At 39.4% G+C, this 24,482-nt stretch overlaps 1 pseudogene; it reads left to right on the top strand.

The window, feature by feature from the left end:
• Nucleotides 1–23,114: 23,114 nt before the first annotated feature.
• On the top strand, nt 23,115–23,597 carry LOC131224281 (26S proteasome regulatory subunit 7-like; annotated as a pseudogene).
• Nucleotides 23,598–24,482: the final 885 nt, after the last annotated feature.

Raw genomic sequence — 24,482 nt, 5'->3', positions numbered from 1 at the left:
GATATACAATACATTTATCATGGTGGAATCACACATTGAAAGGGCCTTATATACATCATGACCTCAACCCATGAGCCCTAAATACATCTAATGGGCCGTATCAAGGGACCTCATATATAACAAGGTGGGCCTCAACAATGGGCCATAAATATGGTAAGTGTGCCACACATGTCCACGTGTATATCAAATGAGCCACACTCAAATATAAGTGGTGATAATGATTTCCACTACTAAAATTTTCAAGGCCCGCCATAACATTTATTTCTCACCCAATCTAATCATAAGATCTCAAGGATTTCAAAGATAGCCGTTTAATCCTCACCGTGCACTATGGTCTACTTGATAAATAAATCTGTCTTATTTTCGTCCCAAACCAAAAAAAATAAATTATTTTCCAAAAATGGTTGGACGGTTGGATGAAACACATGCCTCATGGTGGGTCCCATAGGGATGAAGGGTATAGGTAAGTCACATGTTCCATGATGGACGATTCATAAGTTAACACATACATAAATAAAGGTCTTAAGTAAGACCCACCAAAATGTTTATTTTCGACCCAACTTAGGGCTGTCCATCCAAATGGGGCCAACATGATGTTTATCTTCCATCCAAACTAGTCATGGGTCAATGGGCCTAGTACCGTATTATTTATTGAATCCAATCTATTCATAAGGTCACGTGGACCTGGGCCCATCGTAATATTTATTTATCATCTAAGCCACTATAATATCTAAGAATCCAACTGATAAGGTCCTATAGATTTGGGACTACAATATTTATTTTTCTTCCAACTGTTGATGGTCACACAATCATGAAACCCACCAATATTTACCGCATCCAAATTGATAAAGTTACATGGGTTGGCCTTACTGCATCCAAGGTGAGAGTTACATTCTACTAAAATGTTTACTTGATGCCATAAGGTCACGTGTCCGAATGTAATGCGTGTGTGGTCAGCAAACCTCTGATCTATGTAGTTCACAGTAGAACAGCTAGAACCCATTCATTGTGTGTCCCACCAATTTAAGGGTCCAAACCGAGTTTCAGGTGGATCCAAGCTGCATATGGACCCCAGCAGTTGATTCCATGTGGCTTGGTACACCACTGCATGAAAGGTGATGGTGTGGGCCATCCGAGAACTTTTTATGACTAATTTTTGGAACCAATGCATTATAAAAGGAGACCTATTAAGTGAACGGCATGGATGTAGAACATACATCATGGTAGGATCCACAATTGGGGCCAAGGGGGCCCTCCCTATTTCACGCTGGACACTCCGTCCATTCTATGTGTCCCATAAACTTAGAGGTACAAACCAAGTTTCAATCACATTCAAAACTCAAGTAGGCCCCACCAAATGATTTTATATGTTTAGACATGTTTTCACATGATTTTAGATGGTGTGGCCCGCATCATATAAGGCTGATTTTGGGATGGACACAGTTTGACCTTAAATTCATGGTGACAATCGAAGACAAGCCGTGAGCCCTCCGTCCGCCCGTCCGTCGATTCATGAGGCATCTGAGTTTTTAAACTAAATTTCGGTCATTGTGAGAGACCTCGACAATCCAATCCATCCATTGGTCACATGGCTCGATACAATCCCAAGAGTCTAAGATGGGGTTTCTATTGGAGCATCGAAGTAAATCAAAGGTAAACATTTCAAACTATGGCCCGCCAGAATGATCAACCTCATTTCTGTCAACGGAAATGAGTGGGAACATAATGACTATTAAACATATATCAAGACCTACATAAGTGGCCCACCTAAAAATCTCTTTTGTTTGCTTTTGACAATACATAACAACACTTCAAAGATTACAGAGACGGACATTCTAAACATACATTGGTCGGCCTCACCACGACATGGTCTTGGGCCACCCAAATGGTTAGATGATGTGGGTAATATATACATTAAAGTGAGGTCCATTTGATGAACGGTTTGAACATCACACAACCAATTAGATGGACCACACAATCACATCTTCACACCAAACAAATAAAAAAAAGGGAGAGGGAGAGAGAAGCACCCACTTTACTCTTTTTCTTCTTCCCATATACTCCAATGCTTCTATGAAGCTCTTTCAACGGTGAAGATGACAATCTAGAGGTTGGATTGGTGGGGATCTAAGGTAGATGGTGGTTGGATTTTTGGGATGGTTGGACGTCCATGGCTTTTGCAACGGAGAGTGAGGAAGAGAGAGGGAGGGAGAGAGAGATAGGAGAGAGAGAGAGAAGTGATGGTTTATAGGTAATTAATGAGTTGACTTATGGGGAAAGGGAATGGGTGGTTATTTATGAGTTATGGCTAAGGTAGGGTAGGGTGATGTCACCCCTAGGGTGACATCATAGTAAATTAATGTTTCTAGGGAAGTACAAGGTGGGTCCCACAATCAAGCGATCAAAGGCTGAGATAATGCACGGGCCGGATCTCATAATCTGAGCGTCGTATTGACGCACAAGACGCATCGTCGGAACCGCAGCAACGACGCGGTCGCAATGACATAGGTCTCAGCTTGAGTCAGTTCGGGTTTATAGGATGTGACTCAAGAGCGTGCGCAAATGCTACCTGCGGGTCGTTGAAATTCGACTGGGAGGACCGTGAAAATTTACGAAACAGTACGGGCGAGAATACGGGTCTTACACGAGATGAAATATTTAGGATCGACGACTACGATCTCACTTACGGATGCGCAAATAGTCTCGGAATACGATGGTTCCAGTCAGGAATGAAAGAGCACAAAAGTACCTTTCAAATGAACAAAAATTGACCCAATCGACATCAAACGATGGAGTTATGGGTGTCTCCATTAGATCGCGCGATTTGGAAAGATTGATAATCCATATTGCAAAATGACGATCGAAGAGTTCCAACATGCTTTTGGGATATTGAACGTTCTCTGAATTAGGCAATTCTGGTTCCATTTAGAAGCTTGACAAGTTACCATTCCAATGACCTGAAATAGTCTAAATTCGACCATTGAAGAGAGAGTTATGAGGGTTACTATTGGACTAGGAGATGAAGGAAATATTCATGACGAAGGCTGCTATCCCACTTATGGATGTCCAAATGGTACCAGAATACGATGATTCCAGTCAGGAATGAAAGAGCACTAAAGTACCTTTCAAATGTCCAAAAATTGTCCCAATCTGACATCAAACGATGGATTTATGGGCATCTCCATTGGATCGCGTGATTTAAAAACATTAACAATCCATATTGAAAATTGACGATCGAAGAGTTCCAACGTGCTTTTGGGATATCAAACGTCGCTGAATTTGTAAATTCTGATCGTATTTGGAAGCTTGATAAGTTACCAATCCAATGATCTGAAGTAGTTCAAATTTGACCTCTGAAGAGAGAGTTATGAGGGTTACTATTGGACAAGGAGATGAAGGAAACATTCAGGACCGACGATTGCGATAACACTTATGGATGCCAAAATGGTCTCGGAATACAACGATTCGAGTCAGGAGTGAAAGAACACAAAAGTACCGTTTAGATTACTAAAAATCGACCTAATTCGACATCAAACGATGGAGTTATGCAAGTCTTCATTGGATCTCACGATTTGGAAAGATTAACAATCCCTAATAAAAAATGACGATCGAAGAGTTCCTACGTGGTTTTGGGATGTCGAACGGTTTCTGAATTAGGCAATTCTGATCCCATTTGGAAGCTTGATAAGTTACCATTCCAATGGCTTGAAGTAGTTTAAATTCAACCTTTGAAGAGAGAGTTATGTGGGTTATTATTGGACAAGGAGATGAAGGAAATAATCAGGACCAATGACTGCAATCCCAGTTACGGATGCCCAAATGGTATCAGATTACGACGATTCTGGTCAGGAATGAGAGAGCAATAAAGTACCTTTCAGATGACCAAAAATTGACCCAAACCGACATCAAACGGTGGACTTTAGGGCGTCTCCGTTGGTCGAATGATTTGGAAAGATTTACAATCCATATTGAAAAATGATGATCGAAGAGTTCCAACGTGCTTCTAGGATATCGAACATCGTTGAATTAGGCAATTCTGGTCCCATTTGGAAGCTTGACAAGTTACCATTCCAATGACCTGAAGCAGTCTAAATTCGTCCTCTGAAGAGAGAGTTATATGGGTAAATATTGCACAAGGAGATGAAGGAAACATTCAAGATTGACGACGGCGATCCCACTTACGGATGCCCAAATGGTCTCGAAATATGACGATTCCAGTCCTGAATGAAAGAGCACTAAAGTACCTTTTAGATGACCAAAAATCGACCCAATCCGACATTAAACGATGGAGTTATGGCTGTCTCTGTTGGATCCCGCGATTTAGAAAGATTAACAATCCATTTTGAAAAATGATGATTTAAGAGATACAACATGCATTTGGGATATCGAACGGTCTCTGTATTAGGCAATTCTAGTCCCATTTGGAAGCTTGACACGTTACCATTCCAATGACCTGCAATATTTTAAAATTGACTTCTGAAGGGAGAGTTATGAGGGTTACTATTGGTAAAGGAGATGAAAGAAACATTCAGGAGCAACGACTGCGATCCCACTTACGGATGCCGAAATGGTCTCGGAATATGACAATTTTAGTTAGGAATGAAAGAACACCAAAGTACCTTTCATATGACAAAAAATTGACCCAATCCGACATCAAACGATGGAGTTATGGCTGTTTCTGTTGGATCGCGCGATTTGGAAAGATTAACCATCCATATTGAAAAATGACAATCGAAGAGTTCCAACGTGCTTTTGGGATATCGAACGTTCTTTGAGTTAGGCAATTCTGGTCTCATTTGGAAACTTTACAAGTTATCATTCCCATGACCTGAGATAGTCTAAATTCGACCTCTAAGGAGAGAGTTATGAGATTACTATTGGACAGGGACACGAAGGAAATATTCAGGACGGACGACTGCGATCCCACTTATGATGCCCAAATGGTCTCGGAATACGATGATTCCAGTCAGGAATGATAGAGAATAAAAGTACCATTCAGATGATCGAAAATTGACCCAATCTGACATCAAACGATGGAGTTATGGGCGTCTACGTTGAATCACGTGATTTGGAAAGATTAACAATCCATATTGAAAAATGACGATCGAAGAGTTCCAATGTGCTTTTAGGATATCAAACATTCTTTGAATTAAGCAATTCAGGTCCCATTTGGAAGCTTGACAAGTTAATATTCCAATGACCTGAAATAGTCTAATTTCGACTTCTGAAGAGAGAGTTATGAGGGTTACTATTGGACAAGGAGATGAAGGAAAAATTTAGGACCGACGACTGTGATCCCACTTACGGACCCCCAAATGGTCTTAGAATATGACGATTCCAGTCAGGAATGAAGGAGCACAAAAGTACCTTTCAAATGACCAAAAATTGACCCAATTCGACCGCGTCTCTGTTCAATCGTGCAATTTAGAAAGATTGACAATCCGTATTGAAAAATGACGATCGAAGAGTTCCAATGTGCTTTTGGGATATCGAATGGTCTTGGAATTATGCAGTTCAGGTCCCGTTTGGAAGCTTGACAAGCTACCATTCCAATGGCTTGAAATAGTCTAAATTTGACCTCTAAAGGGAGAGTTATGAGGGTTACTATTGGACAAGGAGATGAAGGAAACATTCAGGACCGACGACTGCGATACCACTTACGGATGCCCAAATGGTCTCGTAATACGGTAATTCCAGTCAGGAATGAAAGAGCACTATAGTACCTTTCAGATGACCAAAAATCAACCCAATCTGACTTCTAATGATGGAGTTATGGGCGTCTCCATTGGATCGCGAAATTTAGAAATATTGACAATCTATTTTGAAAAATGACGATTGAAGAGTTCCAACGTAATTTTGGGTTATCGAACGGTCTCTGAATTAGGCAATTCTAGTCCCATTTGGAAGCTCGACAAGTTGCCATTCCAATGACCTGTAATAGTCTAAATTTGACCTTTAAAGAGAGAGTTATGAGGGTTACTATTAGACATGGAGATGAAGGAAATATTCAGGACCGACGACTACGATCCCACTTACGGATGCGCAAATAGTCTCGGAATACGATGGTTCCAGTCAGGAATGAAAGAGCACAAAAGTACCTTTCAGATGAACAAAAATTGACCCAATCGACATCAAACGATGGAGTTATGGGTGTCTCCATTAGATCGCGTGATTTGGAAAGATTGACAATCCATATTGCACAATGACGATCGAAGAGTTCCAACATGCTTTTGGGATTTGAACGTTCTCTGAATTAGGCAATTCTGGTTCCATTTAGAAGCTTGACAAGTTACCATTCCAATCACTTGAAATAGTCTAAATTCGACCATTGAAGAGAGAGTTATGAGGGTTACTATTGGACAAGGAGATGAAGGAAATATTCATGACGAAGACTGCTATCCCACTTACGGATGTCCAAATGGTACCAGAATATGATGATTCCAGTCAGGAATGAAAAAGCACTAAAGTACCTTTCAAATGACCAAAAATTGTCCCAATCTGACATCAAACGATGGATTTATGGGCATCTCCATTAGATCGCGTGATTTAAAAACATAAACAATCCATATTGAAAATTGACGATTGAAGAGTTCCAACGTGCTTTTGGGATATCGAACGTCGCTGAATTAGTAAATTCTGATCGTATTTGGAAGCCTGATAAGTTTGGAAGCTAGACAAGTTACCATACCAATGTCCTCCTTCGCAGAGAGAGTTATGAGGGTTACTATTGGACAAGGAGATGAAGGAAACATTCAGGACCGACGATTGCGATAACACTTATGGATGCCAAAATGGTCTCGGAATACAATGATTCGAGTCAGGAGTGAAAGAGCACAAAAGTACCTTTCAGATTACTAAAAATCGACCTAATTCGACATCAAACGATGGAGTTATGAAAGTCTTCATTGGATCTCGCGATTTGGAAAGATTAACAATCCCTAATAAAAAATGATGATCGTAGAGTTCCTACGTGGTTTTGGGATATCGAACGGTTTCTGAATTAGGCAATTCTGATCCCATTTGGAAGCTTGATAAGTTACCATTCCAATGGCTTGAAATAGTTTAAATTCAACCTTTGAAGAGAGAGTTATGAGGGTTACTATTGGACAAGGAGATGAAGAAAACAATCAGGACCAATGACTGCAATCCCAGTTACGGATGCCCAAATGGTATCAGAATACGACGATTTGGGTCAGGAATGAGAGAGCAATAAAGTACCTTTCAGATGACTAAAAATTGACCCAATCTGACATCAAACGGTGGACTTTAGGGCTTCTCCGTTGGTCGCATGATTTAGAAAGATTTACAATCCATACTGAAAAATGACGATCGAAGAGTTCCAACGTGCTTTTGGGATATCATACGGTCTCAGAAGTAGGCAATTCTTCTCCCATTTGGAAGTTTGACAAGTTAACATTCCAATGACCTGAAATATTCTAATTTCGACTTCTGAAGAGAGAGTTATGAGGGTTACTATTGGACAAGGAGATGAAGGAAAAATTCAGGACCGACGACTGCGATCCCACTTACGGACCCCCAAATGGTCTTAGAATATGATGATTCCAGTCAGGAATGAAGGAGCACAAAAGTACCTTTCAAATGACCAAAAATTGACCCAATTTGACCACGTCTCTGTTCAATCGTGCAATTTAGAAAGATTAACAATCCATATTGAAAAATGACGATCGAAGAGTTCCAATGTGCTTTTGGGATATCGAATGGTCTCAGAACTATGCAATTCAGGTCCCGTTTGGAAGCTTGACAAGTTACCATTCCAATGGCTTGAAATAGTCTAAATTTGACCTCTGAAGAGAGTGTTATGAGGGTTACGTTTGGACAAGGAGATGAAGGAAACATTCAGGACCGACGACTGCGATACCACTTACGGATGCCCAAATGGTCTCGTAATACAGCGATTCCAGTCCGGAATGCAAGAGCACTATAGTACCTTTCAGATGACCAAAAATCTACCCAATCAGACTTCTAATGATGGAGTTATGGGCGTCTCCATTGGATCGTGCGATTTAGAAAAATTAACAATCTGTTTCGAAAAATGACGATTGAAGAGTTCCAACGTAATTTTGGGATATCGAACGGTCTCTGAATTAGGCAATTCTGGTCCCATTTGGAAGCTCGACAAGTTGTCATTCCAATGACCTGTAATAGTCTAAATTCGACCTTTGAAGACAGAGTTATGTGGGTTACTATTAGACATGTAGATGAAGGAAATATTCAGGACCGAAGACTACGATCCCAATTACGGATGCGCAAATAGTCTCGGAATACGATGGTTCCAGTCAGGAATGAAAGAGCACAAAAGTACCTTTCAGATGAACAAAAATTGACCCAATCGACATCAAATGATGGTGTTATGGGTGTCTCCATTAGATCGCGCGATTTGGAAAGATTGACAATCCATATTGCAAAATGATGATTGAAGAGTTCCAACATACTTTTGGGATATTGAATGTTCTCTGAATTTGGCAATTCTGGTTCCATTTAGAAGCTTGAAAGTTACCATTCCAATGACCTGAAATAGTCTAAATTCGACCATTGAAGAGAGAGTTATGAGGGTTACTATTGGACAAGTAGATGAAGGAAATATTCATGACGAAGACTGCTATCCCACTTACGGATGCCCAAATGGTACCAGAATACGATGATTCTAGTCAGGAATGAAAGAGCACTAAAGTACCTTTCAGATAACCAAAAATTGTCCCAATCTAACATCAAACGATGGATTTATGGGCATCTCCATTGGATCGCATGATTTGAAAACATTAACAATCCATATTGAAAATTGACGATCGAAGAGTTCCAACGTGCTTTTGGGATATCGAACATCGCTGAATTAGTAAATTCTGATCGCCTTTGGAAGCTTGATAAGTTACCAATCCAATGACCTGAAGTAGTTCAAAGTTGACCTCTGAAGAGAGAGTTATGAGGGTTACTATTGGACAAGGAGATGAAGGAAACATTCAGGACCGACGATTGCGATAACACTTATGGATGCCAAAATGGTCTCGGAATACAACGATTCGAGTCAGGAATGAAAGAGCACAAAAGTACCTTTTAGATTACTAAAAATTGACCTAATTCGACATTAAACGATGGAGTTATGCAAGTCTTCATTAGATCTCGCGATTTGGAAAGATTAATAATCCCTAATAAAAAATGACGATCGGAGAGTTCCTACGTGGTTTTGGGATATCGAACGGTTTCTGAATTAGGCAATTCAGATCCCATTTGGAAGCTTGATAAGTTACCATTCCAATGGCTTGAAATAGTTTAAATTCAACCTTTGAAAAGAGAGTTATGAGGGTTACTTTTGGACAAGGAGATGAAGGAAATAATCAGGACCAATGACTGCGATCCCGATTATGGATGCCCAAATGGTATCAGATTACGACGATTCCGGTCAAGAATGAGAGAGCAATAAAGTACCTTTCAGATGACTAAAAATTGACCCAATCCAACATCAAATGGTGGACTTTAGGGTGTCTCCGTTGGTCGCATGATTTGGAAAGATTTACAATCCATATTGAAAAATGACGATCGAAGAGTTTTAACGTGCTTCTAGGATATCGAACGTCGCTGAATTAGGCAATTCTGGTCCCATTTGGAAGCTTGACAAGTTACCATTCCAATGACTTGAAGCAGTCTAAATTCGACCTCTGAAGAGGGAGTTATATGGGTAAATATTGCACAAGGAGATGAAGGAAACATTCAGGATTGACGACTGCGATCCCACTTATGGATGCCCAAATGGTCTCGAAATATGACGATTCCAGTCCTGAATGAAAGAGCACTAAAGTACCTTTTAGATGACCAAAAATCGACCCAATCTGACATTAAACGATGGAGTTATGGCCGTCTCTGTTGGATCCCGCGATTTAGAAAGATTAACAATCCATTTTGAAAAATGATGATTTAAGAGATACAACATGCATTTGGCATATCGAACGGTCTCTGTATTAGGCAATTTTGGTCCTATTTGGAAGCTTGACACGTTACCATTCCAATGACCTGCAATATTTTAAAATTGACCTCTGAAGGGAGAGTTATGAGGGTTACTATTAGACAAGGAGATTAAAGAAACATTCAGAACCGACGACTGCGATCCCACTTACAGATGCTGAAATGGTCTTGGAATACGACGATTCCAGTTAGGAATGAAAGAACACCAAAGTACCTTTCATATGACAAAAAATTGACCCAATCCGACATCAAACAATGGTGTTATGGCTATTTCTGTTGGATCGCGCGATTTGGAAAGATTAACCATCCATATTGAAAAATGACAATCGAAGAGTTCCAACGTGCTTTTGGGATAACGAACGTTCTCTGAGTTCGGCAATTCTGGTCTCATTTGGAAACTTTACAAGTTACCATTCCCATGACCTGAGATAGTCTAAATTCGACCTCTAAGGAGAGAGTTATGAGATTACTATTGGACAGGGAGACAAAGTAAATATTCAGGACGGACGACTGCGATCCCACTTATGTTGCCCAAATGGTCTCGGAATACGACGATTCCAGTCAGGAATGATAGAGAATAAAAGTACCATTCAGATGACCAAAAATTGACCCAATTTGACATCAAACAATGGAGTTATGGGTGTCTCCGTTGAATCACGTGATTTGGAAAGATTAACAATCCATATTGAAAAATGACGATCGAAGAGTTCCAACGTGCTTTTGGGATATCATACGGTCTCGGAAGTAGGCAATTCTTCTCCCATTTGGATGTTTGACAAATTAAGATTCCAATGACCTGAAATAGTCTAATTTCGACTTTTGAAGAGAGAGTTATGAGGGTTACTATTGGACAAGGAGATGAAGGAAAAATTCAGGACCGACGACTGCGATCCCACTTACGGACCCCCAAATGGTCTCAGAATATGACGATTCCAGTCAGGAATGAAGGAGCACAAAAGTACCTTTCAAATGACCAAAAATTGACCCAATTCGACCGCGTCTCTGTTCAATTGCGCAATTTAGAAAGATTAACAATCCATATTGAAAAATGAAGATCGAAGAGTTCTAATGTGCTTTTGGGATATCAAATGGTCTCGGAATTATGCAATTCAGGTCCCGTTTGGAAGCTTGACAAGTTACCATTCCAATGGCTTGAAATAGTCTAAATTTGACCTCTGAAGAGAGTGTTATGAGAGTTACTATTGGACATGGAGATGAAGAAAACATTCTGGACCGACGACTGCGATACCACTTACGGATGCCCTAATGGTCTCATAATACGGTGATTCCAGTCAGGAATGAAAGAGCACTCTAGTACCTTTCAGATGACCAAAAATCTACCCAATCTGACTTCTAATGATGGAGTTATGGGCGTCTCCATTGGATCACGTGATTTAGAAAGATTAACAATCTGTTTTGAAAAATGACGATTGAAGAGTTCCAATGTAATTTTGGGATATCGAACGCTCTCTGAATTAGGCAATTCTGGTCCCATTTGGAAGCTCGACAAGTTTCCATTCCAATGACCTGTAATAGTCTAAATTTGACCTTTGAAGAGAGAGTTATGAGGGTTATTATTAGACATGGAGATGAAGGAAAGATTCAGGACCGACGACTACGATCCCACATACGGATGCGCAAATAGTCTCGGAATATGATGGTTCCAGTCAGGAATGAAAGAGCACAAAAGTACCTTTCAGATGAATAAAAATTGACCCAATGGTCATCAAACGATGGAGTTATGGGTGTCTCCATTAGATCGCACGATTTGGAAAGATTAACAATCCATATTGCAAAATGATGATTGAAGAGTTCCAACATGCTTTTGGGATTTGAACATTCTCTGAATTAGGAAATTCTGGTTCCATTTAGAAGCTTGACAAGTTACCATTCCAATGACCTGAAATAGTCTAAATTCTACCTATGAAGAGGGAGTTATGAGGGTTACTATTGGACAAGGAGATGAAGGAAATATTCATGACGAAGGCTGCTATCCCACTTACGGATGCCCAAATGGTACCAGAATACGATGATTCCAGTCAGGAATGAAAGAGCACTAAAGTACCTTTCAAATGACCAAAAATTGTCCTAATCTGACATCAAACGATGGATTTATGGGCATCTCCATTGGATCGCGTGATTTGAAAACATTAACAATCCATATTGAAAATTGACGATCGAAGAATTCTAATGTGCTTTTGGGATATCGAACGTCGCTGAATTTGGCAATTGTGATCGCATTTGGAAGCTTGATAAGTTACCAATCCAATGACCTGAAATAGTCCAAATTTGACCTCTAAAGAGAGAGTTATGAGGGTTACTATTGGACAAGGAGAAGAAGGAAACATTCAAGACAGACGATTGCGATTACACTCATGGATGCCAAAATGGTCTCGGAATACAACGATTCGAGCCAGGAATGAAAGAGTACAAAAATACCTTTCAGATTACTAAAAATCGATCTAATTCGACATCAAACGATGGAGTTATGCAAGTCTCAATTGGATCTCACGATTTGGAAAGATTAACAATCCCTAATAAAAAATGACGATGGAAGAGTTCCAATGTGGTTTTGGGATATTGAATGGTTTCTGAATTAGGGAATTCTGATCCCATTTGGAAGCTTGATAAGTTACCATTCCAATGACTTGAAATAGTATAAATTCAACCTTTGAATAGAGAGTTATGCGGGTAACTATTGGACAAGGAGATGAAGGAAATAATCAGGACCAATGACTACGATCCCAGTTACGGATGCCCAAATGGTATCAGATTACGACGATTCCGGTCAGGAATGAGAGAGCAATAAAGTACCTTTCAGATGACCAAAAATTGACCCAATCCGACATCAAACGGTGGACTTTAGGGCGTCTCCATTGGAACGCGTGATTTGGAAAGATTTACAATCCATATTGAAAAATGATGATCGAAGAGTTCCAACGTGCTTCTAGGATATCGAACGTCGCTGAATTAGGCAATTCTGGTCCCATTTGGAAGCTTGACAAGTTACCATTCCAATGACCTGAAGCAGTCTAAATTCGACCTCTGTAGAGAGAGTTATATGAGTAAATATTGCACAAGGAGATGAAGGAAACATTCAGGATTGACGACTGCGATCCCACTTACGGATGCCCAAATGGTCTCGAAATATGACGATTCCAGTCCAGAATGAAAGAGCACTAAAGTACCTTTTAGATGACCAAAAATTGACCTAATCCGACATTAAACAATGGAGTTATGGCCGTCTCTGTTGGATCCCGCGATTTAGAAAGATTAACAATCCATTTTGAAAAATGATGATTTAAGAGATACAGCATGCATTTGGGATATCGAACGGTCTCTGTATTAGGCAATTCTTGTCCCATTTGGAAGCTTGACACGTTACCATTCCAATGACCTGCAATATTGTAAAATTGACCTCTGAAGGGAGAGTTATGAGGGTTACTATTGGACAAGGAGATGAAAGAAACATTCAGGATCGGCGACTGCGATCCCACTTACGGATGCCGAAATGGTCTCGGAATAAGACGATTCCAGTTAGGAATGAAAGAACACTAAAGTACCTTTCAGATGACAAAAAATTGATGCAATCCGATGTCTAACGACGGAGTTATGGCTGTTTCTGTTGGATCGCGCGATTTGGAAAGATTAACCATCCATATTGAAAAATGACAATCAAAGAGTTCCAACGTGCTTTTGGGATATCGAACGTTCTCTGAGTTAGGCAATTCTGGTCTCATTTGGAAACTTTACAAGTTACCATTCCCATGACCTGAGATAGTCTAAATTTGACCTCTAAGGAGAGAGTTATGAGATTACTATTGGACAGGGAGACGAAGGAAATATTCAGGACGGACGACTGCGATCCCACTTTTGATGCCCAAATGGTCTCGGAATACGACGATTCCAGTCAGGAATGATAGAGCATAAAAGTACCATTTAGATGACCAAAAATTGACCCAACTGACATCAAATGATGGAGTTATGGGCGTCTTCGTTGAATCCCGTGATTTAGAAAGATTAACAATCCATATTGAAAAATGATGATCGAAGAGTTCCAACGTGCTTTTGGGATATCATACGGTCTCGGAGGTAGGCAATTCTTCTCCCATTTGGAAGTTTGACAAGTTAACATTCCAATGACCTGAAATAGACTAATTTTGACTTCTGAAGAGAGAGTTATGAGGGTTACTATCGAACAAGGAGATGAAGGAAAAATTCAGGACCGACGACTGCGATCCCACTGATGGACCCCCAAATGGTCTCAGAATATGACGATTCCAGTCAGGAATGAAGGAGCACAAAAGTACCTTTCAAATGACCAAAACTTGACCCAATTCGATCGCGTCTCTGTTCAATCGCGCAATTTAAAAAGATTAACAATCCATATTGAAAAATGAAAATCGAAGAGTTCCCATGTGCTTTTAGGATATCGAATGGTCCCAGAATTATGCAATTTAGGTCCCGTTTGGAAGCTTGACAAGTTACCATTCCAATGGCCTGAAATAGTCTAAATTCGACCTCTGAAGAGAGAGTTATGAGGGTTACTATTGGACAAGGGGATGAAGGGAACATTCAGGACCGACGACTGCGATACCACTTACGGATGTCCAAATGGTCTCGTAATACGGCGATTCCAGTCAGAAATGAAAGAGCACTATAGTACCTTTCAGATGACCAAAAATCTACCCAATCTGACTTCTAATGGAGTTATGGGCGTCTCCATTGGATCGCGTGATTTAAAAAGATTAACAATTTGTTTTGAAAAATGACGATTGAAGAGTTCCAACGTAATTTTGGGATATCGAACGGTCTCTGAATTAGGCAATTCTAGTCCCATTTGGAAGCTCGACAAGTTGCCATTCCAATGAACTATAATAGTCTAAATTTGACCTTTGAAGAGAGAGTTATGAGGGTTACTATTAGACATGGAGATGGAGGAAATATTCAGGACCTACGACTACGATCCCACTTACGGATGCGCAAATAGTCTCGGAATACGATGGTTCCAGTCAGGAATGAAAGAGCACAAAAGTACCTTTCAGATGAATAAAAATTGACCCAATCGACATCAAACGATGGAGTTATGGGTGTCTCCATTAGATTGCACGATTTGGAAAGATTAACAATCCATATTGCAAAATGACGATTGAAGAGTTCCAACATGCTTTTGGGATTTGAACGTTCTCTGAATTTGGCAATTCTGGTTCCATTTAGAAGCTTGACAAGTTACCATTCCAATGACCTGAAATAGTCTAAATTCGACCTATGAAGAGGGAGTTATGAGGGTTACTATTGGACAAGGAGATGAAGGAAATATTCATGACGAAGACTGCTATCCCACTTACGGATGCCCAAATGGTACCAGAATACGATGATTCCAGTCAGGAATGAAAGAGCACTAAAGTACCTTTCAGATGACCAAAAATTGTCCCAATCTGACATCAAACGATGGATTTATGGACATCTCCATTGGATCGCGTGATTTGAAAACATTAACAATCCATATTGAAAATTGACGATCGAAGAATTCTAATGTGCTTTTGGGATATCGAACGTCGCTGAATTTGGCAATTGTGATCGCATTTGGAAGCTTGATAAGTTACCAATCCAATGACCTGAAATAGTCCAAATTTGACCTCTAAAGAGAGAGTTATGAGGGTTACTATTGGACAAGGAGATGAAGGAAACATTCAAGACAGACGATTGCGATTACACATATGGATGCCAAAATGGTCTCGGAATACAACGATTCGAGTCAGGAATGAAAGAGTATAAAAATACCTTTCAGATTACTAAAAATCGACTTAATTCGACATCAAACGATGGAGTTATGCAAGTCTCCATTGGATCTCGCGATTTGGAAAGATTAACAATCCCTAATAAAAAATGACGATCGAAGAGTTCCAACGTGGTTTTGGGATATCGAACGGTTTCTAAAGTAGGCAATTTTGATCCCATTTGGAAGCTTGATAAGTTACCATTCCAATGACTTGAAATAGTTTAAATACAACCTTTGAAGAGAGAGTTATGAGGATTACTATTGGACAAGGAGATGAAGGAAATAATCAGGACCAATGACTGCGATCCCAGTTACGGATGCCCAAATAGTATTAGATTATGATGATTCTGGTTAGGAATGAGAGGGCAATAAAGTACCTTTCAGATGACCAAAAATTGACCCAATCCGACATCAAACGATGGACTTTAGGGTGTCTCCGTTGGATCGCGTGATTTGGAAAGATTTACAATCCATATTGAAAAATGACGTTTGAAGAGTTCCAACGTGCTTCTAGGATATCGAACGTCGCTGAATTAGGCAATTCTGGTCCCATTTGGAAGCTTGACAAGTTACCATTCCAATGACCTGAAGCAGTCTAAATTCGACCTCTGAAGAGAGAGTTATATGGGTAAATATTGCACAAGGAGATGATGAAAATATTCAGGATTGACAACTGCAATCCCACTTATGGATGCCCAAATGGTCTCGAAATATGACGATTCCAGTCCGGAATGAAAGAGCACTAAAGTACCTTTTACATGACCAAAAATTGACACAATCTGATATTAAACGATGGAGTTATGGCCGTCTCTGTTGGATCCCGTGATTTAGAAAGATTAACAATCCATTTTGAAAAATGATGATTTAAGAGATACAACATGCATTTGGGATATCGAACGGTCTCTGTATTAGGCAATTCTCGTCCCATTTAGAAGCTTGACACGTTACCATTCCAATGACTTGCAATATTTGAAAATTGACCTGTGAAGGGAGAGTTAGGAGGGTTGCTATTGGACAAGGAGATGAAAGAAACATTCAGGACCGACGACAGCGATCCCTCTTACGGATGCCGAAATGGTCTCGAAATACGACGATTCCAGTTAGGAATGAAAGAACACCAAAGTACCTTTCAGATGACAAAAAATTGTCCCAATCCAACATCAAACGATGGAGTTATGGTTGTTTCTGTTAGATCTCGTGATTTGGAAAGATTAACCATCCATATTGAAAAATGACAATCGAAGAGTTCCAACGTGCTTTTGGGATATCGAACGTTCTCTGAGTTAGGTAATTCTGGTCTCATTTGGAAACTTTACAAGTTACTATTCCCATGACCTGAGATAGTCTAAATTCGAGCTCTATGGAGAGAGTTATGAGATTACTATTGGACAGGGAGACGAAGGAAATATTCAGGATGGACGATTGCGATCCCACTTATGATGCCCAAATGGTCTCGGAAAATGACGATTCCAGTCAGGAATGATAGAGCATAAAAGTACCATTCAGATGACCGAAAATTGACCCAATCTGACATCAAATGATGGAGTTATGGCTGTTTCTATTAGATCACGCGATTTGGAAAGATTAACCATCCATATTGAAAAAGGACAATCGAAGAGTTCCAACATGCATTTGGGATTTCGAACGTTCTCTGAATTAGGCAATTCTGGTCTCATTTGGAAACTTGACAAGTTACCATTCCCATGACCTGAGATAGTCTAAATTCGACCTCTAAGGAGAGAGTTATGAGATTACTATTGGACAGGGAGACGAAGGAAATATTCAGGACGGACGACTGCGATCCCACTTATGATGTCCAAATAGTCTCGGCAGTCAGGAATGATAGAGCTTAAAAGTACCATTCAGATGATCGAAAATTGACCCAATCTGACATCAAACGATGGAGTTATGGGCATCTCCATTGAATCACATGATTTGGAAAGATTAACAGTCCGTATTGAAAAATGACGATCGAATAGTTCCAACATGCTTTTGGGATATCATACGGTCTCAGAAGTAGGCAATTCTTCTCCCATTTGGAAGTTTGACAAGTTACCATTCCAATGACCTGAAATAGTCTAATTTTGACTTCTGAAGAGAGAGTTATGAGGGTTACTATTGGACATGGAGATGAAGCAAAAATTTAGGACTGACACTGCGATCCCACTTACGGACCCCCAAATGGTCTCAGAATATGACGATTCCAGTCAGGAATTAAGGAGCACAAAAGTACCTTTCAAATGACCAAAAATTGACCCAATTCGACCGCGTCTCTGTTCAATCGCGTAATTTAGAAAGATTAGCAATCCATATTGAAAAATGACGATCGAAGAGTTCATATGTGCTTTTGGGATATCGAATGGTCTCAGAATTATGCAATTCAGGTCCCGTTTGGAAGCTTGACAAGTTACCATTCCAATGGCCTGAAATAGTCTAAATTCGACCTCTGAAGAGAGAGTTATGAGGGTTACTATTGGATAAGGAGATGAAGGAAACATTCAGGACCGACGATTGCGATACCACTTACGAATGCCCAAATGGTCTCGGAATACGGCGATTCCAGTCAGGCATGAAAGAGCTCTAAAGTACCTTTCAGATGGCCAAACATTGACCCAATCCGACATCAAATGAAGGAGTTATGGGCGTCTCGATTGGATCGCATGATGTAAAAATATTAGCAGTTCATATTGAAAAATGACGATCGAAGAGTTCCAACGTGCTTTTGGGATATCGAACGTTCTCTGAATTAGGCAATTCCAATCTCATTTAGAAGCTTGATAAGTTACCATTCCAATGACCGGAAATAGTCTAAATTCAACCTCAGAGGAGAGAGTTATGAGGGTAACTGTTGGACACGGAGATGAAGGAAACATTCAGGACCGACGACTGCGTTCCCACTTATGGTTGCCCAAATTGTCTCGGAATACGATGATTCTAGTGACGAATGAAAGAGCACTGTAGTACCTTTTAAATGATCAAAAGTCGACCCAATCCGACATCAAACGATGGAGTTATGGGCGTCTCTGTTGGATTGCACGATTTGGAAACATTAACAATCCATATTGAAAAATGAAGATCGAAGAGTTCCAATGTGCTTTTGGGATATTGAATGTTCTCTGAATTAGGCAATTCTGGTCGCATTTGGAAGCTTGATAAGTCACCAATCCAATGACCTGAAATAGTCTAAATTTGACCTCTGAAGAGAGAGTTATGTGGGTTACTATTGGAGAAGGAGATGAAGGAAATATTCAGGACCGACGATTGCGATACCACTTACGGATGCCCAAATGGTCTCGGAATACAACGACTCGACTCAGGAATGAAAGAGCACTGAAGTACCTTACAAATTACTAAAAATCGACCTAATCCGACATCAAATGATGGAGTTATGGAAGTCTCCGTTGGATCGCGTGATTAGAAAAGATTAATAATCCATATTAAAAAATGACAAACAAAGAGTTCCAACGTACTTTTGGGATATCGAACGGTCACTGAATTAGGCAATTCTGGTCTCATTTGGAAGCTTGACAAGTTACCATTCCAATAACCGAAAATAGTCTAGATTCAAACTCTGAAGAGAGAGTTATGTGGGTTACTATTGGACAAGGGGATGAATGAAACATTTAGGACCGACGACTGCGATCCCACTTATGATGCCCGAATGGTCCCGGTATACGACGATTCCAGTCAGGAATGAAAGAGCGCTAAAGTACCTTTCAGATGATGAAAAATCGACCCAATCTGACATCAAATGATGGAGATATGGGCGTCTCCGTTGGATCGTACGATTTGGAAAGATTAACAATCCATATTAAAAAATGACAATCGAAGAGTTCCAAAATGCTTTTGGGATATTAAACGGTCTCTGAATTAGGCAATTCTGGTCCCAATTGGAAGCTTGAAAGTTACCATTCCAATGACCTAAAATAGTCTAAATTTAACCTCTGAAGAGAGAGTTATGAGGGTTACTATTGGTCAAGGAGATAAAGGAAACATTCAGGACCAACGACTATGAGCCCACTTACTGATGCCCAAATGGTCTCGGAATACGACGATTCCTGTCAAGAATGAGAGAGCACTAAAGTAACTTTCAGATGACCAACAATCGACCCAATCCGGTATCAAACGATGGAGTTATGGGCATCTCCGTTGGATCGCGCGAATTGGAAAGAGTAGCAATCTATATTGAAATATGACGATCGAAGAGTTCCAACGTGCTTTTGGGATATCAAACAGTTTCTGAATTAGGCAATTCTGGTCCCATTTTTATACTAGACAAGTTAACATTCCAATGACCTGAAATAGTGAAAATTCGAACTCTAAAGAGAGAATTATGATGGTTACTATTAGACAAGGAGATGAAGGAAACATTCAGGACGAACGAATGTGATCCCACTTACGATTCCCAAATGGTCTTGGAATACGACGATACCAGTCAGGAATGAAAGAGCATTAAAGTACTTTAGAGATGACAAAAATCGACCCAATCCGAGATCAAACGATGGATTTATGGGCGTCTCCATTGGTTCACGCGATTTGGAAAGATTAAAAATCCATATTGAAAACTGACGATCGAAGAGTTCCAAAATGCTTTTGGGATATCGAACGTTCTCTGAATTAGGTAATTCTGGTCTCATTCGGAAGCTTGACAAGTAACCATTCCAATGACCTGAAATAGTCTAAATTCAATCTCTGAAGAGAGAGTTATAAAGGTTACTATTGGAAAGCAGATGAAGGAAACATTTAGGACCGACAACTGTGATACCACTTACGGATGCCCGAATGGGCTCGGAAAATGATGATTCCAATCCGGAATGAAAGAGCACTGAAGTACCTTTCAGATGGATAAAAATCATCTCAATCCTACCTTAAACAATGGATTTATGGGTGTTTCCGTTGTATCGTGCGATTTTAGAAATATCAAAAATCCGTATTCAAAAATGACGATCATAGAGTTCCAACGTGCTTTTGGGATATAGAACGTCTCTGAATTAGGCAATTCTGGTCCCATTTGGAAGCTTGACAAGTTACCATTCCAATGACCTGAAATAATCTAAATTCGACCTTTGAAGAGAGTTATGAGGGATACTCTTGGACAGGGAGATGAAGAAAACATTCAAGATCGACAACTATGATCCCACTTACGGATCCCCAAATTGTCTCGAAATATGACGATTGCAGTCAGGAATGAAAGAGCATGAACGTACCTCTCAGATGACCAAAAATCACCGAATCCAACATCAAACGATGCAATTATGGGCGTCGCCGTTGGATCGCGCAATTTGGAAAGATTAACAATCCATAATAAGAAATGACGATCGAAGAGTTACAACGTACTTTTGGGATATCGAACGGTCTCTGAATTAGGCAATTCTAGTCTCATTTAGAAGCTTGACAAGTTACCATTCCAATGACCTGAAATAGTCTAAATTTGAGCTTTGAAGAGAGAGTTATGAGGGTTACTATTAGACAAGGAGATGAAGGAAATATTCAGGACCAACCACTACGATTCCACCTATGGATGCCCAAATGGTCTGGGAATACGATGATTCTAGCCAGGAATGAAAGAGCACTAAAGTACCTTTTAGATGACCAAAAATTGACCCAATACGAGATCAAATGATGGAGTTATGGGCGTCTTCGTTCGTTCATGCGATTTGGAAAGATTAACTACCCATATTGAAAAATGACGATCGAAGAGTTACAACGTGCTTTAGGGATATCGAACGTTCACTTAATTATGCAATTCTTATCTCATTTGGAAGCTTGACATGTTACCATTCCAATGACCTAAAATAGTCTAAATTCGACCTCTAAAGAGAGAATTATGAGCGTTAATATTAGACAAGTAGAAGAAGGAAACATTCCAAACCAACAACTCACTATGTGAAAAATGAAAAAAAATGAGAGATTTAGAGACGGTTCTGGACTGTCTCTAAAATTGCTTGGTTTAAAGACGCTTTATAGACGGCCGTAAATCGTCTCTAAACTTTTAGAAGACTCTTGACCGTCCTTAATATTGTCTTAAAAATTTAAACGTCCAAAAATCATTTAAGACGGTTAAAAACCGTCGTTAACTACAGAAAAAAGACGGCCATCGACCGTCTGGAAAAGAGACGGTCTCTGACCATCTTATATGTCACCATTTCAGACGGTCAAAGACCGTCCGTATTAGAGACGGTCATTGGCCATCTCTTATTGGTAATCTGAGACTGTCAAGGACCGTCTCAATTAGAGACATTCATTGGTCGTCTTTTACTGTTAATCTGAGACTGTCAACGACTGTCTTAATTAAAGACGGTCATTGGCCGTCTTAATTTGAGACTGTTAATAACCATCTTAATTAGAGACGGCCTTTGGCTGTCTTATAGCGCTCATACGACTTCGTCCACTACTCTGTCAGCATTAGAGACGGTCCTAAATCGTCGCTAATGGTCAACACTTCACAACAAAAAAAAAATTATGAATTTCGAAAAAAAATTAATTGAAAAGCTTAGAAAAATAATTAACAACGTTTAAGAAAATTTTAGATTTTGAAAAAAAAAACTGTGATTTTATAATAATCTAGATTTGAAAAAAAAAAATTAAGAACTTTGAATAATGTTAATAATTTTGAAAAAAAAAGATTTCGATAAAAAATAATATTTTGAAAAAGAAAATATAAAAAATTAATCAAAATTGTGAAAAAATTGACAAATTGTAAAAAATTATATTTTTTTAAAAAGGAAAATTAGATTTTATATTTTGACAAGAAAAATTAAAAAGTTATAAAACAAGAATTCGATAAAAAATGATATTTTGAAAAAGAAAATTTAAAAAATTAAATAAAATTGTGAAAAAATTGACAAATTGTAAAAAAATATATTTTTTGAAAAAGAAAACTAGATTTTGTATCTTGACAACAAAAATTGAAAAGTTATATAACAAAAGCGAGATTAAAAAAAAATGATATTTTGAAAAAAAAATTAAGAAATTAAACAAAATTGTGAAAAAATTGACGAATTGTAAAAAAATATATATTTTAAAAAAGAAAACTAGAGATTTTGTAATTTGACAAGAAAAATTGCAAAGTTAGATAATGAAAGTGAGATTTTGATATTAATGTGTTGTATATCGCTTGTCTCCCCTATGTTTCTCCAACCTATTTTTGGTCCGAGTATAAAAAATTATGTAGATTTAAATCTTAAGTGGACCACACCATTGGAAAGCATGATAATATAATACCTCGCCATTAAAAATTATAAAGAGCCCATCGTAAGGTTTTAGTAATGTTTATTTGCAATCCAACTTGTTGATAATGTAAAGAAGATCTAGATGAAGGTAAACTACAAGAGGAAGAGAAAAGATGGGAGAGGAGAGCAGAGCGAGAGAGCAAAAAGAAAATGATCGGAAGAGAGAGACAGATACGATGGCGCCCGAACCAGAAGATGTAGGTATTAACAATGAGAAAAACCCTCCTCCTTTGGATGTAGACGATATAGCACTCCTCAAAACCTATGGTTTGGGACCTTACTCTTCTAGCATAAAGAAGGTGGAGAAGGAAATCAAGGAAATAGCCAAGAAGGTTAATGACTTGTGTGGAATAAAAGAGTTGGACACTGGGTTAGCTGCATCCAGCTAATGGGATCTTGTTTCTGATAAACAAATGATGCAAGAGGACCAGCCTCTTCAGGTTGCAAGATGCACAAAAACAATAAATCAGAACTCCGAGGATGCAAAGTATGTGATAAATGTTAAACAAATTGCCAAGTTTGTCATTGGCTTGGGCAATAAAGTTTCACCAACAGATATAGAAGAAGGGATGCGAGTCGGTGTTGATCGAAATAAATACCAATGAATTGTGAGAGGGATATCCGGTTTGAGCTTCTTGTTCGCCTCTGCCCCAACTCCACTGGGGCGGACATCAGGAGTGTATGCACTGAGGCGGGCATGTATGTAATCCGAGCGCGGAGAAAGGCAGTGACGGAGAAAGATTTCTTGGATGCAGTCAACAAGGTCATCAAGGGATATCAGAAATTTAGTGCAACTCCCAAGTATATGGTCTACAACTGAGAGACTGCTTATTGCTTTACCCTGGCCTTTCATGACTTGATCCTGTTTGCCCTGCAATGTGCTAGCTGCCAATTCATCTGTTGAAAACTATGTGTAAAAGGGGCCTCACCTGCCTTCTTTGTTTGGTTTTTTTTTTTTTTTAGATATCTGTTACCGTCTTTAGTTGGAGTTGTAAGAGCAGATGGTGTTCTCTGGTCTCCTTGGTAAGCTGAACATGGTGATTGTCTTTGATAGTCATGGTCCAGCTTGGGATGGAGAGGTGAGAAATGATAAGGGTTTGGCATTGGCCTTCTCAGGCCCTTGTGGTGCAGTGGATTCAATATCTGCAAACATACACGTTCTTAGAGGTCCTAACATTTTTTCTCTAGGAATCTTATTGTGGAGGGAGATTATCAAGTAATATTTCAGTGGGTACGGGAGTCTTGGCAGGGCCCTTGATGTCTAGCTCCTTGTATAGCTGAATTGAAGATCTTGTTGGACAAATTTGGAAATAAGTGCTCTATTGTTTTGAAAGAAGCGAATGGCATGCCCGGGCCAAAATTAGAGAAACAAGAACTTCACTCAATATTGGCCAATCCCTGAATTTGTAATATATTTTCTACTGTCTTTCATTCCTTACAAAAAGAGCAAAGAAAAAGGAAAAGAAAATACTTACAATCAACTCATACGG

This window comes from Magnolia sinica, chromosome 13 (assembly GCF_029962835.1).
Source record: "Magnolia sinica isolate HGM2019 chromosome 13, MsV1, whole genome shotgun sequence".
NCBI classification, from domain to species: domain Eukaryota; kingdom Viridiplantae; phylum Streptophyta; class Magnoliopsida; order Magnoliales; family Magnoliaceae; genus Magnolia; species Magnolia sinica.
This window is presented reverse-complemented; position numbering and strand designations above follow the sequence as displayed.